Here is a 14,186-nt window from a genome sequence, read left to right on the forward strand (position 1 = left end):
CACCATACCATGGCCCGCACGTTCACCGGATCTGACGTCCCCGGATTTCTTTCTGTGGGGAAAGTTGAAGGATATTTACTGTCGTGATCTACCGACAACGCCTGCCAACATGCGTCAGCGCATTGTCAATGCATGTGCGAACATTACGGAAGGCGAACTATTCGCTGTTGAGAGGAATGTCGTTACACGTATTGCCAAATGCATTGAGGATGACGGACATCATTCTGTGCATTTATTGCATTAATGTGGTATTTACAGGTAATCACGCTGTAACAGCATGCGTTCTCAGAAATGATAAGTTCACAAAGGTACATGTATCACATTGGAACAACCGAAATAAAATGTTCAAACGTACCTACGTTCTGTGTTTGAAAAACCTACCTGTTACCAACTATTCGTCTAAAATTGTGAGCCATACGTTTGTGACTATTACAGCGCCATCTATCACAAAGCGAAAAAGTGGTCCAACTAAAACATTCATATTTCTTTACGTACTACACGAATATGTAATAAAAAATGGGGGTTCCCATTTTTAAAAAAACGCAGTTGATATCCGTTTGACCTATGGCAGCGCCATCTAGCGGGCCAACCATAGCGCCATCTGGTTTCCCCCTTCAAGCTAGACAAGTTTCGAACTTTGTAATTTTTTCGTTTGACGTTTATCTCGTGAGATATTTGGCCCGGTCACGATCAATGGACCACATTGTATATGTCCTACATAATTGAGCAGTATTCAGGTATAGGCGGTACAAGTGTTTTGTGTGCAATCTCTTTTGCAGACTAACAACATTTTTAAAATTATCATATTTTCGCTGTGCAGCAGTCTAGATTTCAGGTATTTAAAATTAAGAAAAGTTTCTGATAGGTAACTACCGCTCATTAAACTAATACGGGAATTAAAAAGAAAAAAAAAAAGAAAATGTTTCCATCAAAGTGAGCACACGTTGTTTTTCTGCAATCACGGATCAATCGGGAGAAAAGCTTATGAGTACAACTGCAGTATCGACAGTGTTTACGCCGCCCACACACGAAGCTGCAGTCGTGTCCAGAACGTACGTCACTTGCTGCAAGACCGACCGGTGATGCTGCATATGAAGACAGAGAGGTAGCCACTAATGACCCCGCCGTCAACGGAGGTAAAAGTATCCTTCCGCGCCCCTTTATTAACTCGGCGCAAGCAACGATTCGGTGGAAGACGTTACAAATACTGGAAGACTACCATCGTTGCCGGCGCCACCATCATCAGTTACCGGAAGCGACTAATAAGCCGAACCAAGGGCAGTAAGCAGTTAGACGAACACTGTAAATACTACAGGTGGATTACTGTTGCCGCTGACAACCTGGGGCTACATGTGAGTACTGTAAAGTGTGTAAATTTTACCCGTGCAGCTGTATGTCTTTTTGTATCTAGTATAAAGTCCTACCTTGTATCCGCTGCCTACAACTGCTGACACAACATCAGTCGAAGACATTTTTATCATTATTTGCTACTCTTCTACTGTACAATAATACAACTCACCAATGTGCAGTGGAATGCGGCTGAATCTTGCTTCACGAGGAAGTTTGCAAGGGCAAGATGAACACTTCTCGATCTGAAACACAGGTGACGTTAATATCAATTAAATCTAGTTTATGATATGTTGGTAAATGTTGATAAAAACCTAAGTCAACTTAGTATGGGGTATAATTTTGTTCATCATTGAGCTTTTCGAGCAACTCGTAATCTATAGTAAATGTTTCATTCAAACGTCTAAATACAACGCCGTGCCGTTCTCTTATTTTGAGGAGTTTAATGCCATTTAATTTAAACTTAATTTAGGTGTAAAAGGAGTCAGTCCATTTTTAACTGTAAAAAAGGGACCGGAAAGTATCAAACGTGTCCGAACTGATTTACAAGTTGATAAAAATAAAGAGCTCCCAAAACTGGTGCCACATATTAAAACATCCGGACAGTCAACAACTGACATTGGAAGACGTTTGAATTAGTCATTCGGAGATGAAACGGCTTGTACGGGCTGGAGTAGCGTGGAGAACTAGAGAGAAAGAGTTCGGTGTGCTTTATAGTAAGACTTAATTAAGAGACAGCTTTGGATAAAATGAGCGTCGCATTTGTAAAGCGTGCGCGTGCATTCTGGAGCCGACCGGCTCATATGACGCTCGCAATCACGTTGCTCACAAATGTACACACTGGTCGCGAGCAGTTCGTAAGCCATTCTGGGCGAGACACCTGCTGTAAGTTTTTCCGGAGAGCACAAAGGCAACCTTAGTAGCAGCGTTTCCAGATTGAGTTTCCGAAATTCCTCCATAGCAGGCAAAATAATTCCCATTTCGGCAACTTTTCCCCCAAATATCTTAAACCCATCTAGTTCTTTAAACTACTAGTTGCTATCGGTGTTGACAGCTGTGAGAGACGGAATTTTGTATTATAAACCAAAATTTTTAAATTGTAAATAAGGTTTTTTCGTAGTTTTATTGATTTTCCATTATCGCACTTCGCAACTGGACGCCTCTGTGCACTACGTTGCAGTAAACACACAAAATCCATGCCTGTGTTTTTTACTTAAACTACCTGAAGCCTCTAAACCGCCGATCTGTCTTTACCTTACGTTTAATAACAACAAATCATATCGAGAACGACGCATTTTCGAGAGATCTTCAATAGTTGAAACATTATGTATTCGAAGGACACACGTTATAACATAAAACGTACCAAATACGAGCTTAAACTAAAACGACGAAATCCAATATGGCTTGTTCTCAAAAGTCGATACGAACACGAAGGTCGATAGACATCCTAAACGGTCGAAACTGGGCATGTGATGTCACGGAGAGGTAACAGCCTGGTGAACCTGTATACATCTTTCACAAAAGGAAAGGTGTATCGACTGATTTGAAGAGAGAGTGACGTCTAGTGGATATCTAAAAAACTATGGGTCGTTCGAACTAAAATATCAGAGATGGGATTAGTAGTGACGTTAGGAAAATAAAATACTTTCCAGTTTTCACAGTACCGAGATTTTGTTCCCAAAAAATTTCCTCAAGATTTCCATTTCTCCAAAAGTTCTTCCAAAAAAGTTTCCCCAAAAATGCGAAAAAACCCAATCTGGAGTCGCTGATCGGGAGGGATGAGTTAAACTATTAATTACGAATAATAGATAACAAAATTCCATTTCCAATCAGGTAATGCGTTCCACAAAACTTTTAGCTATTTAACTGGTGCCACATAGGCCGTGCCAGTGAAGTCAGCGAAACAGTTCGCTTTACGACAGCACTTTGTATGTGAGTTGACAAACTTATTGTTCGATGTCTTAGCTCCGGATGTTTTTCTCCGGTTACTCACAGTTGTTGTGAAACTGTTTGACCACAAGTATTGCGCTGTGCAATTTTGTTACTTTCGTCTCTTCCAGAAAAATACCACACAAAAATAACTAGATTTCAGTCTTTCATTAATTGTTGAATACCACATGCAACTATGCACAAAACTGAATCTAAATTTTGAATTTTTCACTTCTCTACAGCGTGTCACGTTTGCATAATGCCCGAGGTCAGGACTGCAGTCAATAACGCACAACACACAGGGACCTGCAAACGTGTCACGGCCACCACGTTGGAACTGCGGCACTGCGTCGAACGACTGTGCTCTGACAGCTTCGTTAACCGTTAACGGCCGCGCAGGATTAGCCGAGCGGTCTCAGGCGCTGCAGTCATGGACTGTGCGGCCGGTCCCGGCGGAGGTTCGAGTCCTCCTTCGGGCATGGGTGTGTGTGTTTGTCCTTAGGATAATTTACGTTAAGTAGTATGTAAGCTTAGGGACTGATGACCTTTCAACATTTGAACCGTTAACGAAGGAAAGAGTATGTTCCAAGCTCGGGGACTAGTACGTTTGCAGCGTGGAACAGCTGCGATGGAACGTCCCGAATGGACTAAATAGCGACAAGCTAAGAATGATACTGATACGTGAAAAATTAATGAAATGTTAACGGCACAAAAAAGTTGTAATATTCGGCTGTACGCAACTCATTGCTATCTAAAACCGAGGTAAATAACGATAATTCGCTTTTCTGTGAGTGAATTCTAACCTATCAAAAGTTTAATACAGTAAAGGGTGGAACGCTTCATTTGCTTACTCGTATTAGGCACGACTATTAGTGATATTTTAATAGTTCGATAATTATTGCACATCTAGAAGACCGTGAATACTTAACTTCTAAAAATGTGTGTTCATGGCTCAACCAAGGATCGAAATGGGCCTCTAAATTCAATCACACGCAAACTATGCCCCAAAATCACATTTTCATCTGCTACAGTTGTCAGAATTCCAACTTGCGAGGCAGCTTTTGTATTTATATATGGGAATTTAGGCAGGATGAAGATTAGAGAGAATGGGCTTTGAGATGGGAAATCTCTACAGTTGAAAAGTCAGTTGAAGATCCGGTAAAGGAAAGAAGGTAGAAAACAGGAAACTAGAAGAGAAGCCTTAAAGGGCCCTCTGAAAAGATGCCATAAGAAAAAACGTTGGGTTGAACTTTAAATTGCAGTTCCTGAAAACCGTGGTTTTCTCAGAATCTATAGAAGCTAGAATTCTGCAATTTGTATACTTATTTTTATAAACCTAATAAATGTTGACGCAAGAGTAGATTTTAAAATTGTGAGTGTAAGCTGATATCTGAGGCAATTTTATATTATATTTACAGAATCACAATTTCAAAATGATGAAAATTCTCCTATTCGATAAATTCAAGTTGCAAAGAGATTCAACAGAGAAAATTTTGTAGAAATCTCTTAAACAGTTCCTGAGGAATATATATATATTAAATAGAGTTTTTATATTCAATAAAAAAGTTCCATAAATATAACCCATGTGAAGCGTGGAACCAAATTTCATTGGCGTATCTGCAAGACTGTGGATATGGTGTATCTTTTAAATAGTTTTTCATGAACGTCCCCCTTAACCAGAATTAACGCAGCTACTTTTGCGCATCCTTTTCTTTTAATACTGTGCGACTTGTGTGCAGTTGCAGCCGACAGGCGCCACTTAAGGGACTCTGGTCGCAAATCACGATGAGGAGGGCACGGTAACCACGACGGGTACGAGGCGCACTTCGCGGCGAGAAACATGTCCCGTGTGAGGACGGCTTCAACGGTCACACTCATAGCGTGTAAAGGGGCAACTGAACGAGAAGGAAGAAACCCTGTTCTGATTGCGCGACTAAACATACTGCTCAGCGTCTTCACTCAACGATGCCACATAATTCTTTCTTTGTGTCTATTTGTTGCAGTGTATGAGATGTGGCTCCAATTCACGTGAGAAAAGAATAAGCACTGAAGATTTCACATGTCGGTGAGGCTGTGATCGAGGGGTGGATTAATGTTCTGTGGGTGATGGCGATTGCTTAGAAGAGACAGAAAATCCAGGGGTCATCGCTTTGAAAGTCAATGGGAAAAAACCTTCAAAAACTACTGTTTTAAGCTGTTTTGATACTTACAATTATCAAACAACTGCAAAAATTTGTTAAATTTTGGACAAAAAAGTTTTAAATTTCTTGAAATGTGTAGCGTTCACAACTTTTTCCTGAGTAACTTCTTTTATATAATTGTTAACACATAGCAATAAGCTCATAAGTCTTTCGTTAACACACAGTCGATAAGCAAATTAGAAGCAAATAAACTGAAATTAGAATAAATTACTTTTAAAACTGTACTTTTTAATTTGCTGACAATTAAATTTTTGTCAGTTTTTAAATATATAGGGTGGTCCATTGATCGTGACCGGGCCAAATATCTCAAGAAATAAGCGTCAAACAAAAAAACTACAAAGAACGAAACTTGTCTAGCTTGAAGGGGGAAACCAGATGGCGCTGCCATAGGTCAAACGGATATCAACTGCGATTTTTTTTTAAATAGGAACCCCCATTTCTTATTACATATTATTAAACCGAAAAAAGTGGTCCAACTAAAACATTCATATTTCTTTACGTATCACACGAATATGTAATAAAATAATGTGGGTTCCTATTTAAAAAAAAAAACGCAGTTGATATTCGTTTGACATATGGCAGCGCCATCTAGCGGGCCAACCATAACGCCATCTGGTTTCCCCCTTCAAGCTAGACGAGTTTCGTTCTTTGTAGTTTTTTCGTTTGATGCTTATTTCGTGTGATATTTAGCCCGGTCACTATCAATGGACCACCCTGTATATTACCGGCCTTTATCAGAAGACGCAAAGCTCTTTCTGTTCTTCCAGTACTCTTTTATTCGTTCGCTAAAGGCCCTCTTCATTTCTTCGGTCCTCTTGGGTCTTCGGGCCTTAAGTGCTGTCTTCTCTGACATTACTTTCCATTTGTGTGTTTTGTGTCTACAGACGCTTTTGTCTGTGATGTCCGCTGAATCTGTGCCTTTTCCAGGTCACTTTTGACTTGTGCCATCCAAGGTGTAGTGGTTTTGATCCTCTGTATGTATGCGAGTATTCTGTTGGCGAGTCTGGTCTGTGCAAGTGTGCTGATGTAGCCATAAAATTTTAGTCGCCTTTCTCTGGTGACCGCTGTGAGATTGAGCAACTTCTCTGTGGTGTCTCTGGAGTGAAGCCTGTATCCTTCGTCTGTGAGTTTTGGTCCAATAATTTGCCTGACAATTTTTCTTTCCTCTGTGAGGATTTTCTCTACGTCGCCCTTGGTGTGTAGCGTTAGTGTCTCGCAGGCGTATACCACCTCAGGTTTGATTACAGTATTGTAGTGACGAATACTGATGGAGGTGGACAGACGTTTTTTGTTGTAGACACCCTGTGTTTTGTATAAGGCTCTCTTCATCTTCAGTAACGTGGTGTTCTGCGTGATTTTCTCCTTTCCTGTCGGTTCGACGCAGTTCCCCTAGGTATTTAAAATGTGTTACGCTGTTTATCTTGCCATATTTTGTGTTTAAATTCAGTATGTTGAATTTTGTGCAGAAGAACTCTGTTTTTTGGAAGAAGATTTGTAGCCCTACTTTTACTGCGCACTCTCTGAGTAGTTCTACTGCCTGATTGGATTGGGGAATACTGAATTAAATGACTAAATCCACTGAACAAGACTTAACTTCGGCGCAGATTACAAAAATTACCATTTGATTTTAACTGAGTTTTAACCCTTTTAATCTTCCCTCGCTTTGACCACTGCTTTGTTGAATTCCAAAAGGAATTCTTCTACCTGAAACCCTTTCAAGAGGAAAACAATAGGTGCCATATGCCTCAAAAATTTTGTCGATTAACAGTACAGGGGGAAAAAACCACGCGAGATGCAGCAGTGACTGGCACAATGGTCTGGCATTTGTGAGCACTGGCGTAACAGATCCCATTCGGGTCTCTCGATTTATATTTTCAGTGACTTCCATAAATCGGTTACGGTGTATGTTAGAATGGTTCTTGCGAAAAGAACGTAGCAACTTTCTGCCCCCATCCTTCCCTGTCCAAGCTTGTACTCTGTCTCGATGTTGACGGGATGTTAAAACCAAATTGCCTCTGGAGCAGCAGAAGTGATGCCGTTTTTCCACGGCGTGCGCATTTCGTTACGTAACAGCGCAACTGCTGTGAATCAGACGGCAGGCAAGGCCGCCTCGGGAAAATGGAAGCCGGAGCCGCTGCAGGCGACTGTACTCGTTATGTTGGGGTCACGCAACGAGTTAAAATTTCATAGAGTGGCTGAGATACTAGTTACAGCGCTCCTAGCGGCAACCAACGCTAACTCGGCCGCCATGTTCTCCTTAGTCAAAACATTAGGAAAGCGTTACTGTTGTTTGTGTTGGAAGTGTGTCAGCTGTTGTGATATTACTGCAATATTTAACTTTTCTAGTTGACTTTTTTGTTACAAAATATAAAGTCAACATGCCTGCAGTGTGTTCAGCGTTCAACTGCACAAATCGCAGCGATAAAACAACAAATATTTCGTATTCTAAGTAAGTATATCAGTACCGAAATACGACACACGTTTTTTAATGTTTATTAAAGAGTCATTTGCATTGGAAATGTAATTATGCTTAAGACAAATGCAGGAAAGTAATTTATTTATCGTTGATTACAGATTTCCTTTAAAAGATAAGGAAATTACAAACGGGTTATAAATATGAAGCGAGAAAACTGGTTTCCTACTACAGCCAGTTACCTCTGTTCAGCTCATTTTGAAGAGAAATATATGTACCACACAAATGTCCAGAGGCGCCTTTTGTCAAAAGCAGGACCTACTATCTTTAACTTTCCACCACATTTACAAAAGCAAGATAAAGTATTACGACCACAATCCAGAAAGCGATCTTTCGACAATTTGCAAGATAGTGCTGTTACAGTGACATCATTAGCACAAAGTAAGTCAATAACTTAATTTTACTCCGTGTTCTTATTACTTTGAATTACATACTTTCTATTATAGTCTTATGGTGTAACTCTGTTACAAACTTATGATGTAACTGCATTCTTTCAGTGCCTGTCGGACCCACATCTGTTTCTGCTGACCACAATTACTGTCTACCAAGCCCTAAGAAGTTGAAAACACAATATAACAGAGTACAAGCAGAGAATGTGCGACTAAAGAAGCGGATAAAGCAAATGAAGCAACTTAGTGTACGACACAAAAGAAGAATAGTGCAGTTACAGACTTTAGTTGCTGGTTTGAGAAGAAGGCTATGTAGTTCAGTTTCTGATATGTTAAACAGTGAACATGTAGTTGGTTTGTTGAAGGAGCTATTGGAACTTCAGTGCAGTGCTAAAGTATGCCATTATTCTCAGCAAATAAGGAAATTTGCCCTGACCTTACACTTTTATTCTGCCAAGGCATAGCGACAAAAATATCGCATTTCTGTGCCCGTTACTGTTTCTAATAGTTAACCACAGCATGTTTAGAAGTTTCACCGTAATATTCTGGTGGTACCTGCTCTAATTGCATTAATTTATGGGCAACAAGTAACGTTATAGTGGATGGACAGACTTATTTGAGTTGTCTTGTAGTGTTATCTACATCGAAAAGTTTAGCCATATTTCGACAAAAACATCCCTTTTTGCTGTCAGTGTACACTGAAATCACTGCTGTCTATTGCTTGTTTTAGAAAAAATAAAGCTAGTATGGGCTATTTCAGGGGGCGGGACACAGCAGACGATTGCCTTGACTAAAGAAAACATGGCGGCCAGAACTTCAATTTGCTTCAAACATGGCGGACCTATAGCCACTCTATGAAATTTTAACTCGTTGGGGTCACGCCTTCCAGTGCAGCTGCTTTCAGCTGCTGTGTTCAGCTGGTGCGTTGCAGTACCGTCTCTCACGTGAATACCTCAGCACGTGAGTGCCACATCACATGCACGCGTTCACTGCCATCGTCAAGGCAGACTGCGTCAACTAAGGAACAGTTTCATGTACCCATAAAATTTATTACATAGGATTAATGGAGTCATTTCTAATAATAGTTATCCATCGACGAACTGAAAGGGACGTGGCACCGGACGCAGTCGTTCGCTAACCCTAGCGAGTGACCAAGCCGAGTGACATGTACATTACAGGTGGGCCAAACAGTTATTAGGAGTACACGTATCACCGTTACAGTTATTTTCTTACACTAGTTACTTTTAGCAATTTTTTTACAACTGTTAGTTATTTTTACTTCAGAATTCGCCACGCGGGAGAACAGTTAAGTAACTAGATAGGTGAAATCAAATGGCTCTGAGCACTATGGGGCTCAACATCTTAGGTCATAAGACCCCTAGAACTTAGAACTACTTAAACCTAACTAACCTAAGGACATCACACACACCCATGCCCGAGGCAGGATTCGAACCTGCGACCGTAGCAGTCCCGCGGTTCCGGACTGCAGCGCCAGAACCGCGGTAGGTGAAATCCATCAGTTTAGTTGATCATAAATAAAACTGTGGGTATTGCGACCTTTCAGGAATCTCAGCTGAATCGCTTCATAACCTTAGCTGAGTAACTGTCCACTGCATTTCAGTTGATATTTGATGAGTTATCGGTGTTTCATGTTAGATGTACATAAGTCATCGGTCGCTATCAGAAATATAATTATCGAAGCTGGTGCAGAAAGTTTACGCAATTTTGCCACAGCACTATTTCAAGTGAAATGTTAAACAGGTGCTTTTGCAAGTCTGTACTAATATACAATTTGAATGCTACAGGCAACGAAGCTGCTCTTGTGAATTTTTACTAGCCATAACAATACTTGTAAAAATAAAACGAGAAGCGTGGGGCGCATCTAATAGATAACGGATGCATAAATGTTTCAACAAAATCACCAACAATTTTATGTCATTGCGAATGATATGAAATGTGTGATTTTTGTGAACGACCGCTACTCTTTACGCTTCTTAGTATTATCTTCAGCATGCGCCCCATGTTTTTCATGTTGTCATAGCTAATAAAATTGGAAATTTGTGGTAAGGTCTCATCGGACCATACTGCTGCTAATAAAATTGGAAATTTGCGGTAAGGTCTCATGGGACCATACTGCTTAGCTCATCGGTCCCTAAGCCTACACACTACTTAATCTAACTTAAACTAACTTAATAACTTACGCTGTGGACAACACACACACCCATGCCCGAGGGAGGACTTGAACCACCGACGTGGGGAGCCGCACGGACCCTGACAAGACGCCCAAGACCGCGCGGTTAGTAAAATTCACAAGCACAAATTCTGAAGGCTATCTATATGGGGCTATGAGAAATTATTTTATAGTTTTTAGTCCGTTTTAAAAACATGTTACATTAAACATTATTTAAATAATGATTTTCTGCTTTTTAGTCCTGTGTGTTTGTGGAATTTTTCAATCAATTACAAACGTTTTAATGAGTTGCGATAGAGACATCTGGTAAATTTCAGGTTTGATTCAGTATCTCCTCATCTAAGTCAATATATTGCTTCGTATTACATTAAATCGCAAAACATTTTACTGGAGCAGAAAAAGGGGGAAATAGCAGAGGTACAAAAATTACCCAGGGACCGGTGATCTCGCTGTTTGGTCCCCTCCCCCTCATCAACCAACCAACCAACAAAAATTACCCTCCGCCACACACCAGACAAGAAAGCGATTTCATACTGCACTGCCATCGGGTTCTGAACGGTATTGAAAGTTTCGAGTCTGTAGTCTAAGTCATCGGGCAGTTGGTTTAAATAAATTTGTGCGAAACAACAGATATAAAAACAAACTACCCTCCGCCACTCATCAGACACGCGAGAGACTTAATACGTACTGCACAATCATCCGCTTCTGAGCTATGTTGAAAATTTCAAGCTTCTAGTTCACTCGGAAGTTAATTTGAAATCAACTCCGTCGAAAGCCCTGACGGCTGGTGGTTATTCCCGTAGAAGTACGAAAATGTTTTTTTTCCCGCCAATATCTAAATTCTCTTGAAATATGATCGTCTGCTACGACCTATTGGAGGCCATACACAGTTATTAATATCCAAGTTACCTCCCACAGAGCCGGCCGGGGTGGCCGTGCGGTTCTAGGCGCTACAGTCTGGAACCACGTGACCGCTACGGTCGCAGGTTCGAATCCTGCCTCGGGCATGGATGTGTGTGATGTCCTTAGGTTAGTTAGGTTTAAGTAGTTCTAAGTTCTAGGGGACTGATGACCTCAGAAGTTAAGTCCCTTACTGCTCAGAGCCATATGAACCATTTGAACCTCCCAGAGAAAAGAAACTGTGAGCGAAAAGTATCTGCCACACACAAAAATTTACAGGTTATCTCATCTGTCCCCCCCCCCATGAACCATGGACCTTGCCGTTGGTGGGGAGGCTTGCGTGCCTCAGCGATACAGATAGCCGTACCGTAGGCACAACCACAACGGAGGGGTATCTGTTGAGAGGCCAGACAAACGTGTGGTTCCTGAAGAGGGGCAGCAGCCTTTTCAGTAGTTGCAAGGGCAACAGTCTGGATGATTGACTCATCTGGCCTTGTAACAATAACCAAAACGGCCTTGCTGTGCTGGTACTGCGAACGGCTGAAAGCAAGGGGAAACTACGGCCGTAATTTTTCCCGAGGGCATGCAGCTTTACTGTATGATTAAATGATGATGGCGTCCTCTTGGGTAAAATATTCCGGAGGTAAAATAGTCCCCCATTCGGATCTCCGGGCGGGGACTACTCAACAGGATGTCGTTATCAGGAGAAAGAGAACTGGCGTTCTACGGATCGGAGCGTGGAATGTCAGATCCCTTAATCGGGCAGGTAGGTTAGAAAATTTAAAAAGGGAAATGGATAGGTTAACGTTAGATATAGTGGGAATTAGTGAAGTTAGGTGGCAGGAGGAACAAGACTTCTGGTCAGGTGACTACAGGGTTATCAACACAAAGTCAAATAGGGGTAATGCAGGAGTAGGTTTAATAATGAATAGGAAAATAGGAATGCGGGTAAGCTACTACAAACAGCATAGTGAACGCATTATTGTGGCCAAGATAGATACGAATCCCACACCTACTACAGTAGTACAAGTTTATATGCCAACTAGCTCTGCAGATGACGAAGAAATTGAAGAAATGTATGATGAAATAAAAGAAATTATTCACATAGTGAAGGGAGACGAAAATTTAATAGTCATGGGTGACTGGAATTCGGTAGTAGGAAAAGGGAGAGAAGGAAACGTAGTAGGTGAATATGGATTGGGGCTAAGAAATGAAAGAGGAAGCCGTCTGGTAGAATTTTGCACAGAGCACAACTTAATCATAGCTAAAACTTGGTTTAAGAATCATGATAGAAGGTTGTATACATGGAAGAACCCTGGAGATACTAAAAGGTATCAGATAGATTATATAATGGTAAGACAGAGATTTAGGAACCAGGTTTTAAATTGTAAGTCATTTCCAGGGGCAGATGTGGACTCTGACCACAATCTATTGGTTATGACCTGTAGATTAAAACTGAAGAAACTGCAAAAACGTGGAAATTTAAGGAGATGGGACCTGGATAAACTGAAAGAACCAGAGGTTGTACAGAGTTTCAGGGAGAGCATAAGGGAACAATTGACAGGAATGGGGGAAAGAAATACAGTAGAAGAGGAATGGGTAGCTTTGAGGGATGAAGTAGCGAAGGCAGCAGAGGATCAAATAGGTAAAAAGACGAGGGCTAGTAGAAATCCTTGGGTAACAGAAGAAATATTGAATTTAATTGATGAAAGGAGAAAATATAAAAATGCAGTAAATGAAGCAGGCAAAAAGGAATACAAACGTCTCAAAAATGAGATCGACAGGAAGCGCAAAATGGCTAAGCAGGGATGGCTAGAGGACAAATGTAAGGATGTAGAGGCTTTTCTCACTAGGGGTAAGATAGATACTGCCTACAGGAAAATTAAAGAGACCTTTGGAGATAAGAGAACCTCTTGTATGAACATCAAGAGCTCAGATGGAAACCCAGTTCTAAGCAAAGAAGGGAAAGCAGAAAGGTGGAAGGAGTATATAGAGGGTCTATACAAGGGCGATGTACTTGAGGACAATATTATGGAAATGGAAGAGGATGTAGATGAAGATGAAATGGGAGATACGATACCGCGTGAAGAGTTTGACAGAGCACTGAAAGACCTGAGTCGAAACAAGGCCCCCGGAGTAGACAACATTCCATTGGAACTACTGACGGCCTTGGGAGAGCCAGTCCTGACATAACTCTACCATCTGGTGAGCAAGATGTATGAAACAGGTGAAATACCCTCAGACTTCAAGAACAATATAATAATTCCAATCCCAAAGAAAGCAGGTGTTGACAGATGTGAAAATTACCGGACCATCAGTTTAATAAGCCACAGCTGCAAAATGCTAACACTAATTCTTTACAGACGAATGGAAAAACTAGTAGAAGCCGGCCTCGGGGAAGATCAGTTTGGATTCCGTAGAAATACTGGAACACGTGAGGCAATACTGGCCTTACGACTTACCTTAGAAGAAAGATTAAGGAAAGGCAAACCTACGTTTCTAGCATTTGTAGACTTAGAGAAAGCTTTTGACAATGTTGACTGGAATACTCTCTTTCAAATTCTGAAGGTGGCAGGGGTAAAATACAGGGAGCGAAAGGCTATTTATAATTTGTACAGAAACCAGATGGCAGTTATAAGAGTCGAGGGACATGAAAGGGAAGCAGCGGTTGGGAAGGGAGTAAGACAGGGTTGTAGCCTCTCCCCGATGTTATTCAATCTGTATATTGAGCAAGCAGTAAAGGAAACAAAAGAAAA

General features: G+C 41.1%; 1 protein-coding gene across 3 annotated transcripts in view; it reads right to left on the reverse strand.

The window, feature by feature from the left end:
• The window catches only part of LOC126203562 (uncharacterized), a 292,843-nt gene that overhangs the window by 177,992 nt on the left and 100,665 nt on the right, over positions 1-14,186 (reverse strand). For all 3 annotated transcript variants that reach the window (XM_049937888.1, XM_049937889.1, XM_049937886.1), the window contains exon 2: positions 1,520-1,592. The gene's annotated coding sequence lies outside the window, so the exon portion shown is untranslated. The remainder of the gene's footprint in view (positions 1-1,519; positions 1,593-14,186) is intronic.

The sequence above is a fragment of the Schistocerca nitens genome, chromosome 9 (genome assembly GCF_023898315.1).
Source record: "Schistocerca nitens isolate TAMUIC-IGC-003100 chromosome 9, iqSchNite1.1, whole genome shotgun sequence".
In the NCBI taxonomy this organism is placed as follows: Eukaryota; Metazoa; Arthropoda; class Insecta; order Orthoptera; family Acrididae; genus Schistocerca; species Schistocerca nitens.